This window comes from Phascolarctos cinereus, unplaced genomic scaffold (genome assembly GCF_003287225.1).
Source record: "Phascolarctos cinereus isolate Bilbo 61053 unplaced genomic scaffold, phaCin_HiC Scaffold_3;HRSCAF=262, whole genome shotgun sequence".
Lineage (NCBI taxonomy): Eukaryota > Metazoa > Chordata > Mammalia > Diprotodontia > Phascolarctidae > Phascolarctos > Phascolarctos cinereus.
Window position 1 is genome coordinate 209,165,432 of NW_027555736.1, and position 25,563 is coordinate 209,190,994.

At 39.2% G+C, this 25,563-nt stretch overlaps 1 protein-coding gene across 4 annotated transcripts in view; it reads left to right on the forward strand.

Annotated features, from left to right (window-relative positions):
* Positions 1 to 7,945: 7,945 nt before the first annotated feature.
* Positions 7,946 to 25,563, forward strand: part of FOXN3 (forkhead box N3) — a 504,847-nt gene continuing 487,229 nt past the window's right edge. For all 4 annotated transcript variants that reach the window (XM_078151439.1, XM_078151440.1, XM_078151441.1 and 1 more), the window contains exon 1: positions 7,946 to 8,147. The gene's annotated coding sequence lies outside the window, so the exon portion shown is untranslated. The remainder of the gene's footprint in view (positions 8,148 to 25,563) is intronic.

The following is a 25,563-nucleotide window of genomic DNA, read 5'->3' on the forward strand; positions in this document are numbered from 1 at the left end:
CTAACTCCAGACCCAGCACTCTATTCACTGAGCCACCTAGCTGCCCCTATAGATTACCTCTATTGGAAACTCTAGGCAGGGATGGGGAACCTGCAGCTTGGGGCCACAAGTGACTTTCTAGGTCCTTGGGTTCAGCCTTTTGACTGAGTTAAATTTTACAGAACAAATCCTTTTATTAAAGTTTGGATTCACTCAAAGGGCTGTACTTGAGGACCTAGAGGGTCACATGTGGCCTCAAGGCCACAGGTTCCCCATCCCTGCTCGGGCCATAGTAGTTGGGGAGGGAATAATCTCTTTGCTATGCCAGTGTTAGTGAGAGAATTTTGTAATAGCTGGCTGTAAATTCCCCATAACCTTTTACAAAGGCTCAAGAGATAAGGAAAGGCTCATAAGTTATTGTCAAGGATGTAGCTGTCACTGGCTTAGTGAGTAATTTATTCCTAGCACATAAGTGTGTCCAAGACCTCAGGCAACTAACAGTCTAGCCTGGCACATAAGACTTCCTTAGGGAAATATACAACACATGAGGAACACAGATATACACAGGGAAAGCCATTCTGGAATACCCCCCCCCATCTGTAATACTCTGTCAAAAGATGTCTCACCTGGTTTTCCTGCTATCTTTTTATCCTTCCTCCCTCACAGATCAATTGCTCTGCCTCCCCGATTATGATAATATTACTTAGGATTAGGAAATGGAAAAAAAAAACAATGTTTATAAACAACTCAGAATCCTCAAGTGTGTACATCATTAATATTTTCTTCCAGAAGAGAGTTGGAAGGCACTGAACAAGACAATACTGAATAACATGAAAAACAAAACTGACCCTATCTTAACAGACAGGAAAAACGAGTTATAGATAGTTCTTTCAAAATCAGCTGTCCATGTGCCAACTGCTTAGAGCAAAGGTCAGACTAAATTCTTGCTGAAGAGGAAATGCCAAATTACTAGAAAGGATAGAGATGAAAAGATGACATTGCATATAATTACAATTACTGCTGCAACTTAACCTGTATAAAAAAAAATTGACTTAAATCATAGTGTAACCAGGCTTTGCATATGTCCAGATCACCTAAGATAAAGGCACTCATGAGGGAGACAACAGGGACTTGCTTCTGGGAGAATACATTCTGTGTACCCCTACTACATAAATAAGAACAGTCTCTTTCCATGGGCTATGTAGATGGAACAGGCTGCATTTTTAAATCTATCTGACTGAAGCAAGCGCTCTCTCTCCCTCTCCCTCCCCCCTCCATTGCCTTCCAAGGGTGAAAGTGTTGTTGCTCATTCACACCTTGGGCACCAAGTACTAGGCTGGGTGAGTCTAGAAGGTTTTGAGCCTACCCAATAGCATATTTATTCATAAATATTCGTTATGAGTAAGCATTCAATAAATGCTATATAATAGGGGGATAAACTATGGCCTTTTAACACCATATCATTAATTAACTTATCAGCTCTTGTAGCTCAATTATTTATCACCTCTATCTATTCAATACCTTAGACCTATATAAGCAATTCTAGTCTCTCTTCAACTGTAGTCCCAAATCATCTACTTATTGGACATCATCAAATGAATCTTCTACGGGCATCTCAAGCATATCCTAAAGAGGCTTCATTACCTTTCCCTGTAAATCCTCCCCTTTCCTAAAACTCTGTTTCTGTAGGGGGCACCAACATCTTTCTACTCACAAAGGTTTCCAACCTTGGAGTCATCCTTAACTTTTCCTCAAATTCTTACCCTTGACATCCAATTAGCTGCCAAGTTTTATTTTTTGGCCTCTATATGTCACAGCTGATCTTTCTTTCCATTCATACCAAAACCAGCCTAGTTCAAACCCTTATTATCTCTTAACTGGACAATTACAGTAGCCTCCTAATTGGCCTTCCCACCTCTACTCTTTCCCCCCTCCAATTTATCTTCCACATGGCTAACAAATTAGTATTCCTAAAGCTTGAAATACACTCTCCTCACCTCCACCTCATATAATGCCTAACTTCCTTTAAGCTCAGCTCAAGTGAGATCCCCTACAGAAAGCCTATCTTGATCTCTTCAGCAAAATTACTTGTACAAATTTACTATTTAATTTTCTATTGAAATGTAAGTGCCTTGAATTCAAAGGCTGTTTTATTTTTGCCTTGTACAGTGCCTGGCACTTAGTCGTTGCTTAAAAAATACTTGCTGAATTATAAAGCGGGTTTTTTTTATTTGTTTGGTAGAAGCCATCTAGTTCAGCTCCTCATTTTACAGGTGAGGAAACTGAGGCCCAGAGAAAAGAAGTGACTTGCCCAGTTCTAAACTAATTAATGCCAGAATTCCTACCTTCTAGTCAATACACCACATTTCAGGTCTGGCTAGAATGCCACAGGAAGATCTAGAGAAATACAACCAGAAAAGGGATAAGGGAAAAAAGATTACAGGCAGAGCTGCAGAAAAACTACAAATGCTTGACCATTTTGTCCATGACCACTCCTGCCCTCTTGTGACTTTCTTAATGTTAAATAAGGCTGACTGGTGAAGGTAAGGTTGGGAGTTGGGGAGGTATGGAAGGGAGAGTTGATGCTCCAGCTAGAACCTCTCCTTGTTATTTACACTTTTATATGCCTCACAATTAATTCTGGGGTACCAAGTTCCTTCACACAGTCCTAGAGGAGCAGTTAGCTTGCATAGACTTAAATGAAGAAGATTCAGGGAGAATTTTCCCCTGGGCACAGCCCTTAATTATTTCCTGAAGTTAGGAGTTGAATAGTGAGAACCAGTATGGTAAAGAGGAAAAAGTATTGTTCTTGTAGTCAGAAACACCTGGATTCAATATTTATGAAGAACTAAGGCACATGATACGGTGGAGGGAATGTTGGGTTTGTTATAAGGGAGCCTGGGTTTGAACTTGGCATCTTGTGATCTTGGGTGAGGTATCACCTTTCTGGGCCCAAGCTTTCTCAGCTAAATGAGAGAATGGACTAAATGACCTTCTAAGGTGTCTACACCCATAATTCTATGATCCAAAGTCCTACCTCTGACATATACTAGACGTGAGATCCTGGATAGGTCTCTTAACTACTTAATGCCCCAGCTCACAATATTTGTTACTGAGGTGTCTCTGATCTGTATCGATGGAGGGAGTTTCCACACTGAGATTTTCACTCAAGCCAAATCACAAGTCTGGACCTAAAAAAAAAAAAGTACTTTGCACTTAGTAAGAACTTAATAAATGCTTTATTCAATCATTCAAAAAGCAAAAAGAAATTGGAAAAATAAAAGAACATTCGATCACTCTCTCCTTTCTTCTCCCCTACCAATTAAAACCATTGCTGATGTTGATTGACAGCTCATATACCCAGTGACGCTGGTGGAAGAGGGAACAAGATGTGTCTCCTCCCTCTCTACTTTGATGTGCCCCACAGCTATGTCTGGGGCCCCTTTGATCCAAGATTCCTTTATGTGGTTCAGGTGTCACAGTCTTAACTTTTCAAGGAGAATTAAGGCTACCTCTGTGGCTTTTCCATTAGCTGCAGCTAAGATAATTCATCTGAATGCCTTTTTGCGGGGGAGGGTGGCAGATGACTGTTGGGACTCAGTATCAGTCTCTCAGTATTTCCTTCACCGTGCAGGGGAGGAGGAAGTGGACTACCACAAACAGAATTCATTGGTGATTTTCCCATGGGTGCACCCAGTGTGAGATGTGCAGCCTGACCGCCTTCCCTTGAGGCATTCAGAAATGTGATCTCCAGAAGCCCTTGTTACACACCAAGCTTGGGTAGCGAAGCACTGTACTATCCATGTCAGGAGCTGCCTAGTTGGTCATCTTGTGTCAGGAAGCCTTGTGGTTTAAGTATTTGTCAAACCTTAGGAGAATGCAGTGGCTGTGTAGCCAACATCATCTTTCTAGAGAAAAGGTCACTCCTGGAGTTTGTAAAGTAAAGGCCAATCCTTGGCCTTTGATAAAGGGGGAAAAGGCACATGCTGACAGGGAAAGCCTCTCCTCCAGTGGAGATTTCCTGCTTTCTGTCATAAGACTGGAGGCAGATTTGGACATCTTCCCTGTGTAGGTCTCAACCTCAGAGCATCTTTCTCATTAACCAATTTGAGAAAAAAGCTGAGAGGGATATTGGTTTAAGGCAGCAGCAACAACAACAAACAGCAAAAGACTGTTCAAAAATTTGTAGACAATGATCATCGTAGCTGTGGAAACTTACTCTGAGTTTTAGTATCTGAGATTCATATTTCTACTTTGTAAAGTAGTATCATAGATTTTAGAGATTCCTGGAAAGTCTTAGAGATCACCTAGCTAAACCCTTATTTTTAAATATGAAGAAACTAAGGCCCAAAGAGGTTAAATGTCTTGCCCCAGGTCACACAGGAAGTACACAGGCAGGATTGTCTCTTTACTGAGCATAAGGCAGCAGTGTCTTTTTTTTTTTAATAGACAACACTCAATTTGTGTAACATTTACAATTTATACATCTTTGTCACATATATTTTCTCACAACTTAGTGAAGTAGATAGGGCAAGTATTTTCTTTCATCCCCCCCCCCCCCCCCCCCCCCCGCCCTTTTAACAAATGAGGAAACAGGCTCAGTGCAGTGGAAGTGACTTACCCAAACACAGATTATTTAGGAAAAGATAAGGCCAGCACAAGGGAGCTGCTAGGTGGCTGAGAAATAAGGAATGAGGACCTGAGTTCAAATCTGACCTCAGATACTTATTAGCTGTGTGACCCCGGGCACGTCAGTTAACCCCTCTTGGCCTTAATTCACTAGAGAAGAAAATGGCAAACCACTACAGTATCTTTTGCCAAGAAAATCCCAAGTAGGGTTATGAAGAGTTGGACACAACTGAACAACTAAAGGCCAGCACTAGAATACGGTTCTTCTGATTTTTTTTTATGCCTAATAGTATAATCTTCAATTACATTTATTTAGATATAGTTATGGGGGAATGTCATAATATTTCCCATATATATTTGACTACAAAGTACAACGTAATAACAATATTATCTGGCATAACTGCCTCTAGTCACATTTTACAATTATGATCTTCAGACTCTCTTCAGAACATGAAGAAAGGACTTGATGTTTACTAGATGTGATCTTGGGCAAGTCACTTACCTTTCTAAAGTATAAGTTTCCTCATCTGTTAAAAAAAAAAGGGGGGGAGAACAGATTAGATGGTCTGTGAAGTCCCTGCCAGCTCTAGATTTTAAGTTCCTATGATCTTTTAAACTAACAATACTGAACTTAACTTAAAGTCCAGTAGAATTTTGTGCCATGTGACAGTAAGATGAAGCCTAATACTCCTGTGATTTGTTGCCTATATTCATAATTCAAGGCTATGCAAAATTTCAGCTCAAGATTAGTGAAAATAAAGATATATAATATGTATGTGTGTGCCACATATATACATGCATATGTGTATATATGTATATATGTATGTATATTGTGTGTGTGTGTGTGTGGTGTGTGTGTATTTCCCCCCCCCCATCCAAGTTCACACACCCCTTGAAATCAATCAGTAGATATCAGGTTAAGAACTTCTGGTCTAAAGAGTCACTATCTGCTGTACTATCACTTGGGAATTCAAAGTTTGCTTTTCTTGTGGCCTGCAGTGACTAAACACATTGACCCAAGGTCATAGGATATAGATTTAGGGTTATCATAGTGTCCTAGATCAAGAGCTGTAAGAAAACTCAGATGTCCATCAAGTCCATCACTGCATTTCATAGTCGAGGAAACTGGACCCCAGAGTTTGAGACTTGCCCAAGATCACACAGCTGATGAAGTATTTACCTTACGTTAATTATGGTTCTCCTTTTGAGCATGCATATAGTCTCTCTTTGTCCTTTTCTGACCCATCTTCCTCTTCTCCATATGTAGAACCCTCTCCATAATTCTCCCCATGGAAATTTGCAAGGTCTGCCTCAGGTTCTATCTCTTCAGTCAAACTTTGCCTCAGCTGAAAATGATTTTGCTTTCACTTTTCTTTAGGGTATTTTTGTCTAGATCTCTCTTTTGCCCTTATCACACTCTATATCATAGCATATTTATTTTGGTAAGATGTCATTTCCCCTAACAGACTGCAAGTTCCTTTAAGGGAAACAATAATAATCAGCTAGCTCTGGCTGGCTAGGGGATAGTTAAATTTTCTGTGTGAGCATTTATACAGAAATCTGCCAATGCTAGTGATCCGGGCTTGCAAGACTCTTTTTTTGTTGATTGTGACCCTAGACTTAAGAAGTGCTAATAATGCTGAGTAAACTTAAAAGTGTGTCTTGCATTTCCCTCCCCTCAGACTATTGTTAAACAGTTACCAACACACCACTGATAATAGTTTACACTTATAGAAGACTTTAAGATTTGCAAAGTATTTTACATATATTACCTTTTTATGGGAATCTTTTAAAAAATATATCCCCAGGGGTTTGCACACAGCAGGTGCTCTATAAGTCTGTTGAATTAAATGAACCCAAATTGAATAGAATGTTTGAACTTTTAGGTTAGAGATCATCTAGTTCAACCCCTTAGTTGCACTTTTGAGGAAACTGAGGCAGAGAGGAAGTGATTTGCTCAAGGATGAGTAATTCCAATTTGTTGCACTAGCAAATTTTCACAGGTGTCTTAAATGCTAATCAGGTCTTAATTCTGAGGCAATCTATATCTCAGCACTAATCCCCTTATTTTATTTCTTCTTGACATTTATATGTGTGAATGGCTTGATGAGATTTTTGAGGCTTTATGAAAGTAAAAAACCTGCATGTTTGGACATGCAGCCTTCTCCACCCTTGCAGCCCAAAGTGATTTCTTGCTCTTCTGACCTCCCACTTTTTAAACTACTCCTATAACACTCATTCCAATATGTACTGTAATTATTTAAGTGCATGTCTTTTTCCTCCCTTATAATTATAAACACCTGTAGAGTAGGATGGTCTTCTTTGTCTATACATAATGCCTAGCACAGAACTTTACACATAGGTACCCAGGAAATGGTGTTTGTTTTTAAAATCATTCATTTAGAGCTAGGATAGCTATCTTTTTGTCCAAATGCTTCAGTTTTACAGTTAAAGAAACTGAGTCCCAGAGAAGTGAAATGATTTAAGATCACACAGATATGAGATTTGAACCCACATTCTTCATCTCCAAAATCCATATCCACATTTTATCTTAATTTCCCCCCCCCCCCCGTGATTTTAACAGCGTAGGGCAGTCTCTGACGTGGAAACCCACTCCACTAGTGCAGATTAACAACTCATTTGTAATTTATAGTCTTAGCTGCATAGGGCTCTGAGACATTAAGCAGCTTGCTAATGGTCCAAGGCTGAAGTTAAACCCAAGTTTTTCCGTCTTTCATTCCCTGCTGGTCCTTATCATATCTTAGATTCAGGGAAAAGAAGATGCAAAAGAGCTGGTGGGGGATGGTGGGAGGAATTAATTGGAGAACTTTAAAAGGCTGTTAAAAAAGAAAAAAGAACCTCGCCATTCTGGTATGCTTTTTTAAAAAAATCCACATTTTCCTTATGTCTTCTATGATTTACTGTACTTTATGCACGCGAATGCATAATATGCATCTTGGGGACCACAAACCTTGTTTATTCCCGTTACTGCCGGGCCCTGGAGGTTCCTGAGAATTGAAAATATTAAAAGTCTCACTTTCTCAATTGTGCAGTTGCATTTCGCCTTTTTTTTTCTCTCTCTTTTGGCGTCTTTGCCCACGACCGCTCTCCCTCACCCCCCAGTTTCATGGGTAAGAGACCCAGAGGCCCTAGTCGTGGGCACAAGGACGTTTTCCATCAGAAAACAAAATAAAACAAAACAAACCCAGGGCTAGCTGGTCAGCTGCGTGTTCACCAGCGCCGAATGGAAAACTGGGCAGCGGCCACCTCCTCTCGTGGGGCCCGGGTGTTGGGGAGAGGGCGTGATGAGCACTAGGACCCAGCAGGAGTTTGGGTAGTTCTCGGGGTTTCAGCAGTCCCTCTGACACCACCATAGCCCCGGGAGCATGGAGCCTGGGCTACGGCCGAGATCAGCTCGCAGGCAGCGTTCTCAATATTGAGCCGAACCAGAATGAAAGGATTAAGCGGGAGACTCTAACCCAACTGGAACGTCAGCCTGGACCAAGGGGAGCCCCAGCAGGGGGGACAGAAGATAAAAGGTAACTAAAATGGTTTCCATTTCCTGCCTCTTAATCTCCAGCTCGGGGTTTAGCATTGTCATTAGAAGCCTATAATATGTTGAGGCAGCTGCACTAAAAAAAAAAAATAATAATATTGCCCCCCCAAAAAAAAAACCCCCATAACACCTCACAAACTTTAATTTTTCTTTTCTTTTTTTTTAAAAGGAGTTTCTTTTTTTCTCCTTCTTAAAAAATGTCCACCTGGTTTTCGCATTGATTTACAGCATGCAGTGAAAATAGAAAAGCCCCAGACAGGATCAAGGTAACTTTAAAAAAAATAGTTTCGTCTTAAAACTTAAGTTCACTTGTTTAAAAAAAAAGTTTTCCCCCCAAGCATTTGTGGGGGTCAGCGTCGTAATTTTTATTTTGTTCATTTCATTTCCGTGGCATCTGCCAGAGAGAAAAATCTTTAAGTGACTCAGTGAAATCCTTGATATGGTGATATTTAATGACTTGCTGGACGTGGAGATGTTCTCCAGATGTTACTTTTATGGCGATGGAACTTACATGTGAAATGTGCAGTTCGGCGGAGTTGACGGGGCTGCGGTTCCAGCTGCTTTATTGTTGTTATAAACAGAGTGTCAAATCTGTGGACAGTTTAGACCAGCCTTTCGAACGCCGGGGGCTTGGCAGACCTTGATAGGACGTGCCCGGAGGAGAGTTTAGACGAAAGGGGAATAAAAACATTTCTCTCTCTGCGACGCACATTGTTCCGAGGCGAAAACCATTAGGGTTATTGGAAGCTGAGAAGCATGTTTTGCTTTATGCTTCGAAAATGACATTCGAAGAAGGAAAGCCTGATTCTTAGCAGGTTTAAATGGTGGGTTTCTTTTCTTCTTTTTTCTCTTGCATCTGATCCGTTTCAATAGAGGCTGTCCTTTAGAAGCACTCAAAAGGCAGGTTGTGGGATTTTTTTGGGGGGGGTGAGCATTGGAAAGCAGTTGGGTTGGGAGATTATAATAATGTAAAAACGTATCTAATCTGAAAAGGCTGGTTTGTTGGAAGCCCCCATGTGGAGCCTGTCATATACAGTGTGCTTCCAATTGGTGGACGGGGAAAAATAATCATTTTCCTAAGCTTGGGCAGACATCCTGTTGTATTCCTTTTGTTCCCATCTTCTTCATTGATCGCCAGCTTTGCCTCACTGAGGACCCCAGCCCAGAGAATGCATATGGAGAAAGTCTGACCAAAGGGCTGAAGCCCTACTTTTTCCTTAGTAAAAGTGATCAGGTGTATTAAGACCGACTCTTGTGAAACCTGTCAGAGTACACTTAAAACAAAAACAAAAAACCTTTATCTAATTTTAGATGACTTTTTGTCCCCAGGGCAAGCAAGTGCAACATTGATTTTTGAAATTAGGTGTAAATTGTCTGAGTCGGTTTTTTTAATTATTGATTTTAAAAATCTGCCTTTTTTTCCCCCCAGGATAAAACAGGCCATTCTAGCGGCAAATGCTTCTGCAATAGTATCCTGCTGGAATATCTTTATAAACAGACTAGCCTAAGTAATTCTCACTTTTTCTTCCTTATTGTAAGTTGTAAACTGTAGAAGATTTTAGCCAAATTTTTTTTATTCCTCTCCCCACCTTAAAAAAAAGCCCCTAAGTATATATTGCCATTAGCAGATTTAAGTTTAACTCATTATTTGATAGTTCTGGTGGTCTGAGCACCACAATGTTTCATGCACTAAATTTAAGACTGTTGGTTAGAAAAAAAAAAAAGTAAAAGAGCGAACAGTGAAAATTAGGTTGCTCACCATTAAAGGAATTGTAGCAATCTGGTATGAGAATGGACAGAATGGATTTCACAGGAAAAAAAAAAAAGGTTTCCTTCACAGTGACTCATATGTAGACTAGTAAATATTGTGAAACATTCTCCTTCACTTTTTAAACGGCAAGTTATAAGACCCTTGGAAATTTACATTAGATGTCTCCCTTGCCTTTAAAAGTACCTCGGTTATTAAAGGGGCACTATCCTGTAAGTTGTGTTAAATGTATAAACACTTTTCTGATTGGCTTAAAATTTTAGAGACAGGAAGTGGATGGTATCTAATAACCAAAGAGTGGAGACGGAGTTGCCATGGAAACTGAGAAGACTAACCATCTCGTCTTCTCCACACCACCTCCCCCCCACCCCCCACCACTTTAAAAAAAAAACCCTGCGTGTCATCACAAATGCCTGCAGAACATGTTGGCTTCTGTGAGATTCCCACAGCATCTGTTGAAACCTGAGAACGTGCCTGTCAAATCAAGGTCATTTTTCAACAAAACTCTTAGTCTCCTGTATTTCATAACCGTATCTCTTTTTTTCTAATTAGGAGAATATGCAAAGAGCAAAGACTTAAGAAAACTAATGTGCTTACTTCGCATTTTCTAGTTCTAAAGGAAGGCTTAAAAGGAAAGGGTTTGGAGACGGTGTAATTGAGATGCTTCTTGTACTTAGCTCCAAAGACCAGTACTTCTCTTAGAAAGGCTTTTCAGGGCAGTCAAGTTTGGGCTTTTTTTACCTGTGGGGAGAATATATCTTAATGAAGTTTTACTATATACCAGAGTGTGTTCAAAGTTGAGCTAAAGCATTTGAAGTGGGGAAAAAATGAGCTGTGGGCATTTAGGAATTTTGCTTGAAAGCAGCCTGGGAAGAAAGACTTGCTGGGACTGGAGCTCTCTAAGAGAAGGCTTCAGAGATAGCAGTGTTCTCTAGCAGCAACTAGCTGTAGAAAAAGTTAATTTCAGCAAACCTTGGATTGGAAACAGGAACTGATTCAACATTGCTCAGATCATTTGTCTCAGTGTGCATATCTGTGTATGTGTTTATTGGGTTAGCTTTTGAAAAGTCCCTCCCCCCAGCCTTTGTGAGTGAGGAAGGGTGCTTTATCTTTTGGGAAAATTGCAGTGTTCCCACAGATTTTAGGGTAAAAATGACACCCAAGCTACACTGGCTGGAGAGGACCCCTCTTAACTGGACAGCTGTTGGCTTGGTATTTGGCAGAGAGGTAAAGGGCTCTTTAAAAAAAAAATTGGCTTTGAGTTTCCCAGTTTCAAACTTCTGAATCTGATCACACCAGATTTCTTCATCCCTTATGGCTCTTGTTAACGTTTTAAGTATATGTTTTCTTTGGAAGTCTTTCATTTCTTTATATTCCCTCAGAAGTATTTCCCCATCCAAACAGTGTATTATATGGGCTTTTAATGTTCTCTCTTAATCATGTGTACTCAGTTTGACATCTCTCTAAAATCACCACTTGTCTTCACAAGCAAATGCCCTTTGTTTTAATCACTTAATTATATTTGCAGTAAAAGAGCCCCAACATAAATGTTTACTGGGTTTACCTAATATTCTGTAGCTATGTAACACATAGGAGAGCTTTTGTGATTTGGCAAATATTTGGCAGTCCTAGTAATTCAGATTTTAACTGATTTGGAATTGAGTGAAGAACTCAGTCTTTAATGGCCCAAGTGTTCTCCTCTAGCAAAGGATTTCCTGTTGGGAGAGTTCTTATCTGAAAGTGTGTTCATTGGCAGGAAATATGTCAGTTGCTTGTTTTTACAAACTGAAGGAAATGAACTGGATTCATTGGTTTCTGGAGTCTACCTAAATTCTCACTATAGTTCTTTTCTAAAGTTGTTATTGTAGTAGTCACTTTCAGGGAATGGCTTACCCACAAAAGGAAAATTAAATCATCCCCATTTATTCCTTTAAATTTGGGGCTTGTTATTTTTTGACTTGACAGTAAAAAATAAATTCTAATGTTACCTTGTTCAGTTTGTTCCCCATACAAAACCCTTCATCTCCTGCCTTCATGCCTTTGAAAACAAGTGGGGCCCCTAGCTAGGACAGCTCTCCTTTCTCAACTCTGCCTCTTGGGACACCTGGTTTCCTTTAAGGCTCAGCTCTAGGGCTTCCTCTTACAAAAGGCCCTTTCTGATCCCTTCCCCCACTTTGATTTCACTTCCCCCCATTACTTTGTTTTTATTATGCATATCTTTTGTATTTACTTATATGTATGCCTGCTGTTTTCCCTCTGTAGGAAGTAAGCTCCTTGAGGGCTGAAACTATTTTTTTTTTTGTCTGTATATCCTCCTGGCATAGCAGGTGTTTATAAATGCTTGTTGAATTGAGCTTAATTTATTTTTGAATACAAGTAAACTAATAATAAGATGTTGAGGAAAAATACAAATTAGTCTTATTTGTCAATTAACAGCGTATTTACCCATTGAGGCTTAATTGCATTTTCTTTTTTAGAGAAGAAATATGCCTCAGTTTGAATAAGTAGCAGAAGATGCTGTTGAAATTCAGCATTGCATTGGTCAGGTCATTAGATTATTCTGAGTAAGAGAGGGCAATTACTCAGGTTAGAAAAGGTAGCCAAAGATATGAAAGATACATTGTGAATGTAGCAGGTAAGTTTGCAACTTTACTGTTGTCTGGAAAGGAAGAGGTGAATTTCTACTTACGGCTTCCACCTTGGCCCTGCTAGCCAGTATAGCTCCTCGAAACCCCTTTCCAGGTGGGATTTCCCCTGTATTTCAATGTGAGCTCCATGAGGGCAAGGACTTTCTTGCTTTCTTGTGTTTGTATCTCTAGCTCACAGCACCAGCCTGGCAAATAGTAAGTGCCTAATAAATACTTTTTATGTATATCTGTCTGTATGAGGTATGAATAATAACTTGTTTATGGGTTGTTTGGGACACGGATGTTTGCATATTGTCTCTCTCATTTAGCTGCAAATACCTTGAGAGTAGGGACTGTCTTTTGCCTGTCTTTGACTAGTCAGTGCTTAGCAAAGAGCCTGGCACGCGATAGGTGCTTAATAAATGTTTATTGATTGATTGGTTATTAGCTAATGGAAATGAATTTTGTCAGGAAGAGGTGAAATAATCTTTCTTGGAGGCTGGGATACTTGTTTAAGTTAATGTTCTGTTTTATTCCTTCACAAAAATCAGAGTAAGAGGGCTCCTGAGTAAGGCAGTTATGGACAGCCAGGGAAGACATCCCTTTGCAAGGCAGTATGCTTGCCAAAGGGAACTAACAGTATATATTTGGAACAAACCAATGTTTGTGGTTCTTCGCTAGTTTTTCAGTCATGTCCAACTCTTCCTCGACCCTATTTAGGGTTTTCTTGGTAGAGACACCAGAGTGGTTTGCCCTTTCTTTCTCCATCTCATTTGACAGATGAGGAAATTGAGGCAAAGAGGGTTAAGTGACTTGCCCAGAATCACACAGCTAATAAGTATCTGAGGGAGGTTTTGAACTCAGGTCTTCCTGACTCCAGGTCCTGACTTCTATGTGCCACCTACCTGTCCACAAGACAGTGTTTAGATCCTAGCAAAAAGAAGTAACAAAAGTAGACTGTTTGTACTTGGCACCCATTTTTAAACATTTGCTACTCATCGTGTGAACCGTGCTTTACAAGTAGGTTCATAAATTCTCTTCAAGCTTGCCATTTTATAGATGAGGAGACTCTGAGGCCATTGAAATGATTAGCTCAAAGGTACTTAGCTGATCTGGGACTAGAACCCGTCTTCTGATTCCCAGTCCATTGGTTTATTTTTTCTGTTATAACATTCTTCCTCCTAAAAAGTGGGGAATTTAAAAAATCAAAGTAAATGATGTGTATTAAATAATAATTTGTCTTATATTTTATGAAAAATTAGAAGTAACATTTTAAAGTGAGATACCTGCTTGGTGATTGATGTCAGAAAAAAGTCTAGCCACTGGGACTGGAAATAGCATGATGTACGCCAGTGGTGTCAAACTCAAATAGAAGGGTAGCCAAATTTGAACATAAGGATCTCTGTGGGCCACATGTTGTCTTAGAAAACCACATATTAATATTATCTGCATTAAATATTTCCCAATTACATTTTAAGCTGATTCCCAGTAGCACTGGCAACAGTGTTGTGTTTTCGATTCTTCACTCCATCATGTTTCACCCCTCTGGTGTAGATAGATGCAGCTTGGCATGATAGATGGAGCAATGGACTTAGAGTGACCCTTACTAGCTCTGTGACCTTGTAAAGCAAGGTGTTAATCTCTAGCATCAGTTATACTTGTCTGCAAAATAGGCATAACAATACTTTCCCCCCTTTTTTAAATTCAATTTTTGTTTTCTGTTCAGTTCCAAATTTTTTCCCTCCAACCTCCCCTTTCCCCATCTAGTAAGAAGGGAAGAAAAATAAAATTCATTGTAAATATGAATTGTCAAACAAAACAAATTCCTGCATTAGCCACATCCTTAATCTGCATTCTAGAGTCTATCAGCTCTCTATCTGTAGGAGAAAATCATGTTCTGTCATTGGTCCTTTGGAATTGTGATTATTTATCATATTGATCAGAGTTTCTGAGGCTTTCAAAGTTGTTTGTCTTTACAATGTTCTCATTACTGAATAAATTGTTCTCCTGGTTCTGCTTACTTTACTTTGTATCAGTTCATGCAAGGTTTCCTGGGTTGTTGTAATACTTGTATTATCTACCCAGTGGGTTGTTGTGAGGGTCAAATAAAAATTCTTTTAAGTGTAAAGTGCCACCAAAATGTGAGCTATTACTATTATTAGTCAGTTCTTGCATACTGGAATTGGAATCAGAAGTCAGAAATGTTCTCTGTCATGTAACTTAGCCATGTAAGCCACAGGCAACTCACTTAACCTCTCAGAGGCTCACTTTCTTCATTTGTAAAATAGGAATAATGCATACTACTGGTTCTAGGCACCTTAATAGGATTCAACAACCAATTATTAAGAACTGGTTCTGTGGAAGGCTCTGTGTTAGGTGCTGAGGATCTGGAGACAAAACACAGAATAGTCCCTGGACTTCAGAACCTTCCATTATATTTAGTGGATACATGTGCATAGATAAGCAAACAAACGAAAGTATATAAATCTATACATCTATAATTTTATTATATATTCTTGATCTTTACTATTAGTGTTCTCTCCTGAAATATAATATACAATGTAACATTTTATGTACACTATATTATTTAGAAATATATAGAGGTTGTGGAATATATTATTTACAACATATACATATAAGTTATAAACAACATACATATAATGATGTTATAAGTAACATATACACACTCTATATCATATACATAGATTTTAAAAAACAGTATAATAATTTAAAGAGAAAAAGAAGAATAGCTGTGAAGTGGGGCAGGTAGGTGGCAGTGGATAGAGCACTGGCCCTCAAGTCAGGAGGACCTGAGTTCAAATCCAGCCTCAGGCCAAACACTTGACACTTAACTAGCTGTGTAAGCTTGGGCAAGTCGTTTAATCTCAGTTGCCTTAAAAAAAGAGAGAGAGAATAGCTGTGAAGTCTGTGAAGCAGGAAGAATGAAGAAGAAATATGCTGTGGATAAGGGGGATGACCCTGGCAAAGGCAAGACAGAATGTACGTTTTTTGTGAGGAAGTGTATTGTAAAACCTAATGTTAGAAGAATCTAACCCTATGTATCATGATGATGAGCTGGTAGTGGGTGCTGGAGGCACAATAACATCAAAGAGAAACGGAAAAAGATTTCTTTTACCCTTGCCCAGAAACCCTCAACTGACCTATGGAACCTGAAGGACCTGAACATTGTCTTCTGATGCAGATTCTTTAATGCTGAAATTAGAGAATAATAACAATGGTATTCACCTTTATCCAACTTGCAAAGTGAGTTCCTCATATTAACCCTTTGTGGTAAGTAGAACATGCTGTATAAAAGAGAGGCCAAATTAACTGCCCATTGATAACCAGGAAGTGATGGAACCAGTTCTGCTTGAATCAGGTCTATATGTCTCCAAAGCTCAGTGCTCTTCTTTCTATATCTTCCTAACATACTGTACCATGCTGTCATTCTCAGATGCTACGTTGAGAGCCTTAAAAATGAGATCTTGATCAGTCTGGGATTTTTCAGCTGTTATTTTCCCCAAGTTGAAGATTTGACTTACTCCATCCCTCCCAGCCTATTTTTTTATGATTAATTGCCATTTGTGAAATGAGTTTGTACGTCCTGTCTGGAAAATCTTAGTAACATAGTAAGATAACTTGTTGGTGGCGTGTGAATATCATCAATTTTTATGTGTGCTTAAGCATGATTTAAGACCCTGTGAAAATGGTAGTATCATCATTGGTTCTCAGCTCTTCCTTTCACCCCAGGTGTGGTGTGTTAGAAAGAACACAAGATTTTTAGCCCAGAAGCCCTGGGGATGAATCCTTACCCTGACTCCCCTACCACTTACTAGATCTGTGAACCTGGGCAAGTTATTTCATTTATCTGAAGTTGTTTCCAGATTAGAGTCAACATACCAATGTATAGTGTGACCCTGGGCAAGTCACAACCTCCCTGGGCTTCAGTTTCCTCATCTGTAAAACGAAGGGCTCTGAGGTCAGTTCTAGTTCTAAATTGGTGATCCTATTACCTTAAATTGCTAAGTAACTGTCAGTTATTATTATTATTCATAATAGGAAGGAGGCGAGAAGATAGGAGGGAAAGAGCCTCAGCCTCCTCCCTTACATCCTCTGAGGCAATTGCCTTACTCTTATCCATGGTGGAGAACAGATTGGTAGATTGTCAACAATACATGGAATGGGAAAATCTTCAGAGGTATTTTTTCTTAAGTATAGAAAGCCTGGCTCGAAACAGGGGAATGGCAGATCACTAAAGCCAAGTTTATTTATTCATTTTGTATTTAACTAAAAGAAACAAATAGCATTTCCATATATACAGAGAAACCCAAAAGGGGGGGATTGTATATAAATCCACAGCTCTATTAATATAGTTTTAAAAGTATATAATAAACCCACCTTTTACTTTCATATTCATTCTGCTTGTCTGTTTCCTTTTGAATTCCATCTGTCCCTTTCCCTGAATTTATTTTCTCCTAGGTACTTCAGTGATCCTCTTTTCTTTCTTTTTTTCTTTTTTTTTTGGGGGGGGGTGGGGGAATATTATCAGTAGCTCCTTCCCTCAAAACTTCCCTCAATCTTCCCTCAAAAATCCCAGAAACAAAACAGAAAAGCATATTTAGGCAAAAACAACCAACATTATTGTCCACGTCTGAAACTGTGTGTCTCCTTTTGCATCTTGAGACCATCGTGTCTCTGCCAGGGGTTAGGTATAATTCTTCATCATCAGTTTTTGAAGTTAGCACCCTTTTCTGTTCTAACTTTATTTATGACATATCTGTATTTGGGCTCTATGCAAATAGAAGACCTCTCACTATGAGGGGAAGAAGTGATTCCCCATTGTCTTTTTCTCTACCATCCTCTGAGATATATCTATATTAGCCGTGACCAGTCACATATAGGTCTTGGAAGTAGCCTCATTATTTCAAGACATTTGGTGATTAAGGGAATGAATATTCTGTAAAACCACAGACCTCCTAACAACTGGTCTTAGAAATACTTCAGATACTTTCTCTAAAAAAGATAGGTAACAATGAAGAGTTTAATGGTTGGCATTGAGAATGGTTTATAATAGTTACCAGCTCTTATCATGTGTGAATCACATTTCATGGACTCAGAATGTTAGAACTGGAAAGGAGCTTAAGACTTATGGACCTTAGAGGCTTAGAGCAGTATAAGATAAGGGCAAGAAAGGGCTTTGAAGCCAATAGAATGTTAGGGCTGTAGAAGAGCGTAGGGTTCTATAAACTCTTACAAGTTCTGACTAGGAAGATTTTTATACTGGTTTTTTGGTATAACTGTGGCAAAAATAGACAGTTGTTTGAGTTTGATAATTGAATTTATTACCTTAGTCATAATTGGTACCTATTTTGCATATATAATTTTTTCCTGAGGATCACTCTTGAGTCTGACCCAAGGAAACTGCTTTGGTTATAAAGACCTTTTTTAACATGGGCTTCTCTTCCCCAATTGATAAATGGTCAAGGACATGAACAGGCAGTTTTCAGATGAAGAAATTAAAGCCATCTATAGTCATATGAAAAAATGCTCTAAATCATTATTGATTACAGAAATGCAAATCAAAACAACTCTTAAGGTACCATATTACACTTATCAGATTGGCCAGCTTGACAAAACAAGAAAATGATAAATGTTGGAGGAGATGTAGGAAAAGTGGAACATTAATGCATTGTTGGTGGAGTTGTGAAATGATCCAACCATTTTGGAGAGCTATTTGGAACGGTGCCCAAAGGGCATCGTATAGCTAAAACTGAGGGCTGGAGTAGTTTCCTTAGGGTGATTGGTCCCATTAGTAACTACAGTTTTGAACTTAAAGCAAATGGCATAAAATGTATCCTTAGACTTGCTACTGGAGGAGGAAGGGCCAAGGAGGAGCTTACCTGGAGTATAGCAGCCAGGAAAAGGAAACATGCCGTCTGGTAGATTCCTATATGAACTAGCTATTCTTGCCAACTAGGTGCTAAGCTCAGTTGTTGCTGTGCTACTAAAGATGGCAAATGCTGTCAGCTCCCTCCAAATTTGATCACTCTGGAGCAAATCCCAGTTGTCTTACCCTAGTTATGGTGTTGTGTTGGGTGAGAAAGGATTTAGAGTAGAATGGGAATAGCAGGAATAGATTTTGTGTGTGTGTGTGTGTGTGTGTGTGTGTATGTATCTATATATCTATATCTATATCTATATATATCTATATCTATATCTATATCTATATCTATATCTATATCTATATCTATATCTATATCTATATCTATATCTATATCTATCTGTGTGACTAGATTTCTGTAGTTTGCCCAGAAGAGACAGAAATGCAGCAGCCACTCAGGGGCCCTATCTCAGTGCTGGCAGCTGATCAGTCCAGAAACTTTAACTTGGTCGGCTTTTCTCAACTCAGACTGGTTTACCCTCGTTGGGCAGCTTGGAAGCCTTTGATGTGGGGCTTAAAATGAAGCATGTAAATGCTAGTCTTAGTATGGATACCCAATTGCCTTTAGCCCTACTCAACACTGATGAATTTAAGCAATTCATCAGCCTCAGTTTCCTCCACTGACTAGAGAGATATGGGCAAAGCTGGGCTTAATCCCGGTGACCCCTGACCCCGTCTTTTGATTATACCTGAGCATTCCCCATAAAATGGTAGGTCAATTAGACAACAATGAATTTACATCTAGATTTGTGTGCAGTCACTTCCCCATATATTCAGTAAAAGGATATTCACAGAATCCTAGATTTAAGAGAATTTAGAGGTCAGCTAGGCTGATTCCTACTTGAAACATTAATCTCCTCTAAAGTATCACTGACAGTTGGTCATTCACCCTCTACTTGAATACTTTTACTGACCAGGAACTCTGCTATCTCTTAAAGTGGCTCATACCACTTTTGGATAGCTGTAATTAAAAGGTTATTTCCTGTTTTGAAGTGAAATCTGACTCTCTGTAGCTTTTACCCAATAATCCTACTTTTTTATGGCAGATAGGTGCTACAGTGCATAGAACGCTGGGCTTGGAAGCAGGAAGACCGATCTTCATGAGTTCAAATCCGGTACTTAGTAGATGTATGACCTTGGACAAGTCACTTAACCCTGTTTGCCTCAATTTCCTCATCTGCAAAATGAGCCAGAGGAGGAAATGGCAAACCACTCCAGTATCTTTGCCAAGAAAATCCCAAAGAGAGTCACTAAGAGTTGGTACGTGACTGAAATGACTTAACAACAACAAAAGTAATAATTTTACCTAATAGTCTCTTACCCAGAAGCTCTCTAGGGCCAAGAAGAATTAAATTTAATCCTTCTTCCATAGAATGATCTTTTAAATATTTAAGTGCAATGTCGCAGCCCGTCCTAAATGTTCTCTTCTCCAGGACAGATATCCCCATCTGACTGTTTTGAGTGTCCCCCTTCATCAAGTCTTCCCTGACTACTCTAGTCAGGGACATTATCTGAATGTCTATTGTATCTGTTTTAGGACTGCATACTTTGTTTTTTGAAGCACTTAAGTCCTGCATTTGTTTCTTTGGTGCACATAGTAGTTAGACCTGGAAGGAAACCTAAAGTTCATCCTTCTGACCCTTCATTTTTCTGAAGTAGCAGAAGAAGAAGCTGAGGTACAGAGAGGGAGAATGCCTTATCCATCATTATTTAGGGAAACAAGAAGCAAATCTGGGATTGGAATCTCCTCTAAATGCCTCCTTGTATCTACCCATTGTACTAGAGAGCTTCCTTCCTTTAAGATCCTTCTGTTTTGTGGTTACAAGTATGGTAATTATGCCATCAGTCTGTTAGCTCTTGACCTTGATATATGATTGATCCACTTCCTCAAGTTCCTATAGTATCTTTTGTGTTCTTCACGTTCTTTCAGAGATTACTAATAGGAGTTAAACCATTGCATCTGCCAGGATACAGTTTTAATACACTAGAATGTAGTATCTGGTAGGGTCTGGTACCTTGACATAAGAGCCCAGATATAGGCTGTTTTTCCATCTCCTCATTTCCATTTGGGTTTTGTTTTTCCTTATAGGAAAAAGAAGTACAATAAGAGTTGAGTAGTTCATCCTTCTCATTGTTGTCTGGCATTATCATTTCACCCACACATTGGAGTAAGTCTTATCCTTTCTTTGATCTTCCTCCTTCCTCCACTGTGTAATAATAAATAATAATAATAATAATAGGAAGAAGAAGAAGAAGAAAGGGTCCTCTTTGTTCTTAGTATTCCTTGCCAAACTCAGCTCCTTCTGGGCTTTAGTGCTTCTGATGGTACTCTTAGAGAGCTAATTCTTTTGTCTTCATTCTCCCTTACATGGCCTTGCTGCTATTGAATGTTTTTTTTTAAATGTGAGTTGCTGATGAATTCCATGTACTTTAACATAGAAAAAGCAGCTCCCTCTTTTCATCATTATCAGAATAATCTTTCCTTAGATCTTGAGCATTTCACTCTTGAGTGCCTTTTATTCCGTTTGGGCCAACTTCCCTTGAATATTAGGCCAATGGATCCCATCTTTTCTCTTTCTAAACCCTTTGAAATCTGCTCTCTCCCAATCTCAAGTGTATATCAATCTATGCCTGGCTTTTCTTTTCTTCTCTGTTTTTGAAAAACCTTAGAAAGCCCTTCTGGTACTAACTTGTCCTTCAGTCTCATTATTCATCTTTCCTATTCCCATACTCAACTTCCCTTTCTAAGCTCTGTGCTTCAGCCAACTGGTCTTCTCTCTGTTCCTTACACATAGCCTTTCATCAGTATCTGTGCCTTTGTATTTGCCAGTCCTCTCGCCTTGAATGCCATCCTCGTTATCTTTGACTGCACTTCTCTTCTTCAAGATGCACCTTAAGCCCCACCTCTACATGAAACCTTTTCCTGATTGCTTGTTCCCTCTCTCTCTAATTACCTTGTATTTATTTTATATTTATTTTTAATATATTTAAGTACATATTGTCTCCTCCAGTAGAATATAGGCTCTTTGAGACTAAGGATTTTGTTTCATTTTTTGTAACTGTATCCCTAGCACCTGACTCATTACCTGACTATTATTAGTACTAATAAATGCTTATTGATTGGTCAGTCATGAACTCTGATAAAGTAATCACTTGCTCCCAAGGTTTTCTTCATTTTTATTTCAGCATCCAGTTATAGTTCAGAATTCAGTCTGAAATATCAACTCTCTTTGTCACTTCCTTCACCTTTTAAGGGTGAAATTATCATTAAGCCAAATCACAATTCTTGGGGTTTGGGGTGGGGCATAGAGTTTTTATCAAATATCTGATTATTTGAAGTTCCCAGTGACCACAATGTCTCACTTCTGACAGAAGTCTTAGTTAAGGTATGATAGCTGTCTATAAATATCTGAAGACCTGTGATTAAAAAAAAAAGAAAGAAAGAAGCACATTCTGCATTACGCTAGAAGAAAAGATGAGGACCAACTGTAAGAAATTGAAAGAAGACAGATTCATTGCCAATTTGGAGATGTTTCCTGAGACCTCCATCCAGCTCCTCCCTTCTTTCCTGGGTGATCTGTAGTAAGCCTGTATGATGGTATAACTTGTGTTTCTCCCTCCGTTGATCCTTACCCAAATACTCTTCATTCTCAGGTTCCTGGATTTCTTTACATGGGTTAATCTACTTAATATGCAATCCTATTCCATGGTTCCTTTTATAGCTATTCTGCTCCTTTTGAATGAGACATTTCCCTTGCAGAGCTGTACTCCAGCCTTGGGTCTCATACTACCAAGTCTCAGTGATAATGTGGAAAGACTGCTGAATTTGGAGTTGAAACACCTGACTTCCAGTCCTGGTTCTGATACTTCCCTGGCATCTCTGAGCTGGTCTCCTTTCTGTAAAATGAAGGGATTAGGAAAAGGTGACTTCTAAAGTCCCTCTTCCAATTCTCTATCTTTATTCGTTGCCATTTTCTTCTTTTCTCTGGGATCTTTCATTCACTCGGTTGATCACTTATATTTTTGTGCATGGATTTTTAGTAAAGCTGTGGGGTTTATTGCTGACTCTTATTAGATATTTTCTTTCCTGTGAATTACTTGTCTTTTCTTCTGTTATTCTTTTCCTCATGTTGTGCCTCTGCTCTGTTATGTCAGATCCCCCTTCCTCCTTTTTTTAGTTTAAAGCTCCCTTGACCAGGGGCTGATCAATACCAAAATGATTCAGTAGAGTGTAGGGTTCCTAACCTTTTTTGGCATGGTCCCTTTTAGCAGTCCTTTTCAGGATATTTTAAAATGCATGAAATATAATACATGGGATTACAGAGGAAAACAGTTATGTTGAAATGTAGTTATCAAAACATTAAAAAAATTATGGACTCCATAGTCTCTGCCCTGGTGGTATATTTCATACTTTGTATTTATATCCTCAGTGCCTAGCATAGCACAGTGCCTGGCACCTGCTGTTCAGTCATTTCAGTGACATCCAACTTTTTGTTTGGAGTTTTCTTGGCAAAGCTACTGGAGCAGTTTGCTATTTCTTTCTCCAGCTCATTTTACAGATGAGGAAACTGAGGCAAACAGGGATAAGTGACTTGCCTAGGGTCACACAGCTAGTAAGTGTCTAAGGCTGGATTTGAACTCAGGAAGATGAATCTTCCTTCTTCCTAACTGCAGGCCAGGTGCTTGATCCACTTCCCCACCTAGCTACTCCTGGTACTTAATGAATGCATGCTGATTAATATCCACCTATCGGCTGTTTGGACAAAGATCTCACATTGGGTGTATCAAAATTTAATATTTATAGACAATTTAAAAGCTGTGATTCACCTTTTTCTTTTTCTGCCGTGTTGTATAGTCCCTGGCTAAGACACACAGGGTTTGGGGTCATTTTGTGCTTTTTATGTTTTTCATGGGTTGCCATGAGCAAAGAATTCCTCACCTAACGATGGACCTCCTGGTACTTAGCTTTTCTGTACTTAGGTTGGCCCTTGGGGGTCTGTACTTAGAATCTTTCCAATTTAGTAGATCTTGTCAGAACTTGGGTTTCACTGGCATAGCCTTTAAGAAGCCAGGGGTTACCTTTATGCTACGGTGAGTCATTAGAGTAGGACATTTGTCAAGGTCACACAGCGTGCTGGTGCCTTAACAAGAACTTGGACGTGGAACAGAGAGGTCTTTGCTCTAGAGACAATAACAGGTACGTATATGTGGATGGAGCTTGCTTCATTCTCTACCTCCCTCTTTATCCCTGACCCTGTGGTTATGTTGTACTTTCCTGCACTGGGACAGATGTTTGGGTCACAGAGAGAAGTGCCCATGACAGGAAGTATGTGGGTTATTCTTTATTTTTTTTTCATCATAACCTAAAGGCTATATTTGTCATGTCCTCATGTAGTTCTGTTCAAAATATGTTAGCTGTGGTCTTTTTATAGCTTACTATCGTAGGATAGGTAATGAACTAGACATATAATAATGACTTATACAAATCCAATACTTAAGATAAGTAAGCACACTTTTAACCTTCCTATATTGCCATCACTCACTGCCAAATTGAGGAATCTGTGATTTTACCAGTGAGGGTATTCTGCTATCCTGTTTTACATCTTAGTATGTAGAAGTAGACAGACTCATGAGTTATCATGGCCAAAGTTATCATTGATGGGCAATCTTCTGGTGATGATCCTTTTCTAACTTAGCTAGTCTTTGCTAGGTCCATACTGAGCCAGCTTTTCCTAATGAGACGTGTGTTTTGAGTCACTAAAGGAGGAATTGGTGGAAAAATTGCTATGAATTTAGAGTGGGTTTTGGAATAGAATGGGTCTATCCTGGACCACATTGGCTGTAAGATGACTAAGTTGCTCAAGTTCTCTTGGGACCCTATTGTAGGGCAATTTTATCCATCACTTTCTTTTCATATGTTGTCTCCCCAATTAGAGGGGGAGTCCTTGAAAGCAAGGACTGTCTAGCCTTTTCTGTTTTTTTATCCCCAGTGCTCAGCACAGTGTTTTACACATAATAAGTACTTAATAAATATTTATTCATTCATTCAAGTTGGTTCCATGGCATGGACTCCAAATATATGCTCCAAACTGGATGAAGGACATTTGTCTTCGAATTATTTGTATGACTTTGAGCAAGCCACTCACCTCTACATTTGTTACCTCATCTATAAAGTTGGGATAACACCTTCCCTGCCTGTCTCATAGAACTGTTATGAGGTCCAGATAAAGTAATGTGTATGAAAACATTTTTACAGCATTTATTAGAAAGATTACAGTTTCATTAGTTTTAATTCTATCAACAATAAGCATTTATTAAGCATTTACTATGTACCAGGCACTGGGCTGAGTGCTAGAGATAAAAAAAAAAAAGGTGAAAGGAAGGGCATGAGGGATCCTGCTCATACCTTAATGGAAGAGACAATATACAAACAACTATGTACATGCAAAATATATAACATATCCCAAAAGTCTTAGTGCAGTTTCAAGTGTTAGTGGCTGTAAACTGTGTCAAGACTTCTGGAACACCTTGTACCTATGTACATGTAAGTGTAAATGACAGAGAATCTCAGAGGAAAGGCGCTAACAGTTAGTCAGGGGAGGGGAACAGTAGGAAAGGCCTTTTGCAGAAGGTGGGAGTGGAGCAGCCAGGTACATAATCTCAAGATCTTTTTTGACTTTATGATTTATCTCATCCCACGTATCCAGTCAGTTTCCGGTATCTCTTGTGCTCCTACTTTTCTCTCTGTTCACATGATTGCTACCCTAATCCAGGCTTTCATTATTTCTCACCTGGACAAATTGAATTTCACTATTTTCCCTCTTTGCCCTCTTTAATCAATTTTCCATTTAACTGCCAAATTGATATTCATAAAGCACAGATCTGACCATGGCATCCTCCATTTAAGAAACATGAGTGGAGGAGGGTGAAGTTATGATGGCAGAGTGAGAATCAGCATTTTTTCCCTAGCTTTCTTAGCATATCCCCTCCACAACAATCTCTAGAAAACACACCAGACTGAATTCTGATCAGGAAAGCCAAGGAAGAGTCACAGTGAGTCATT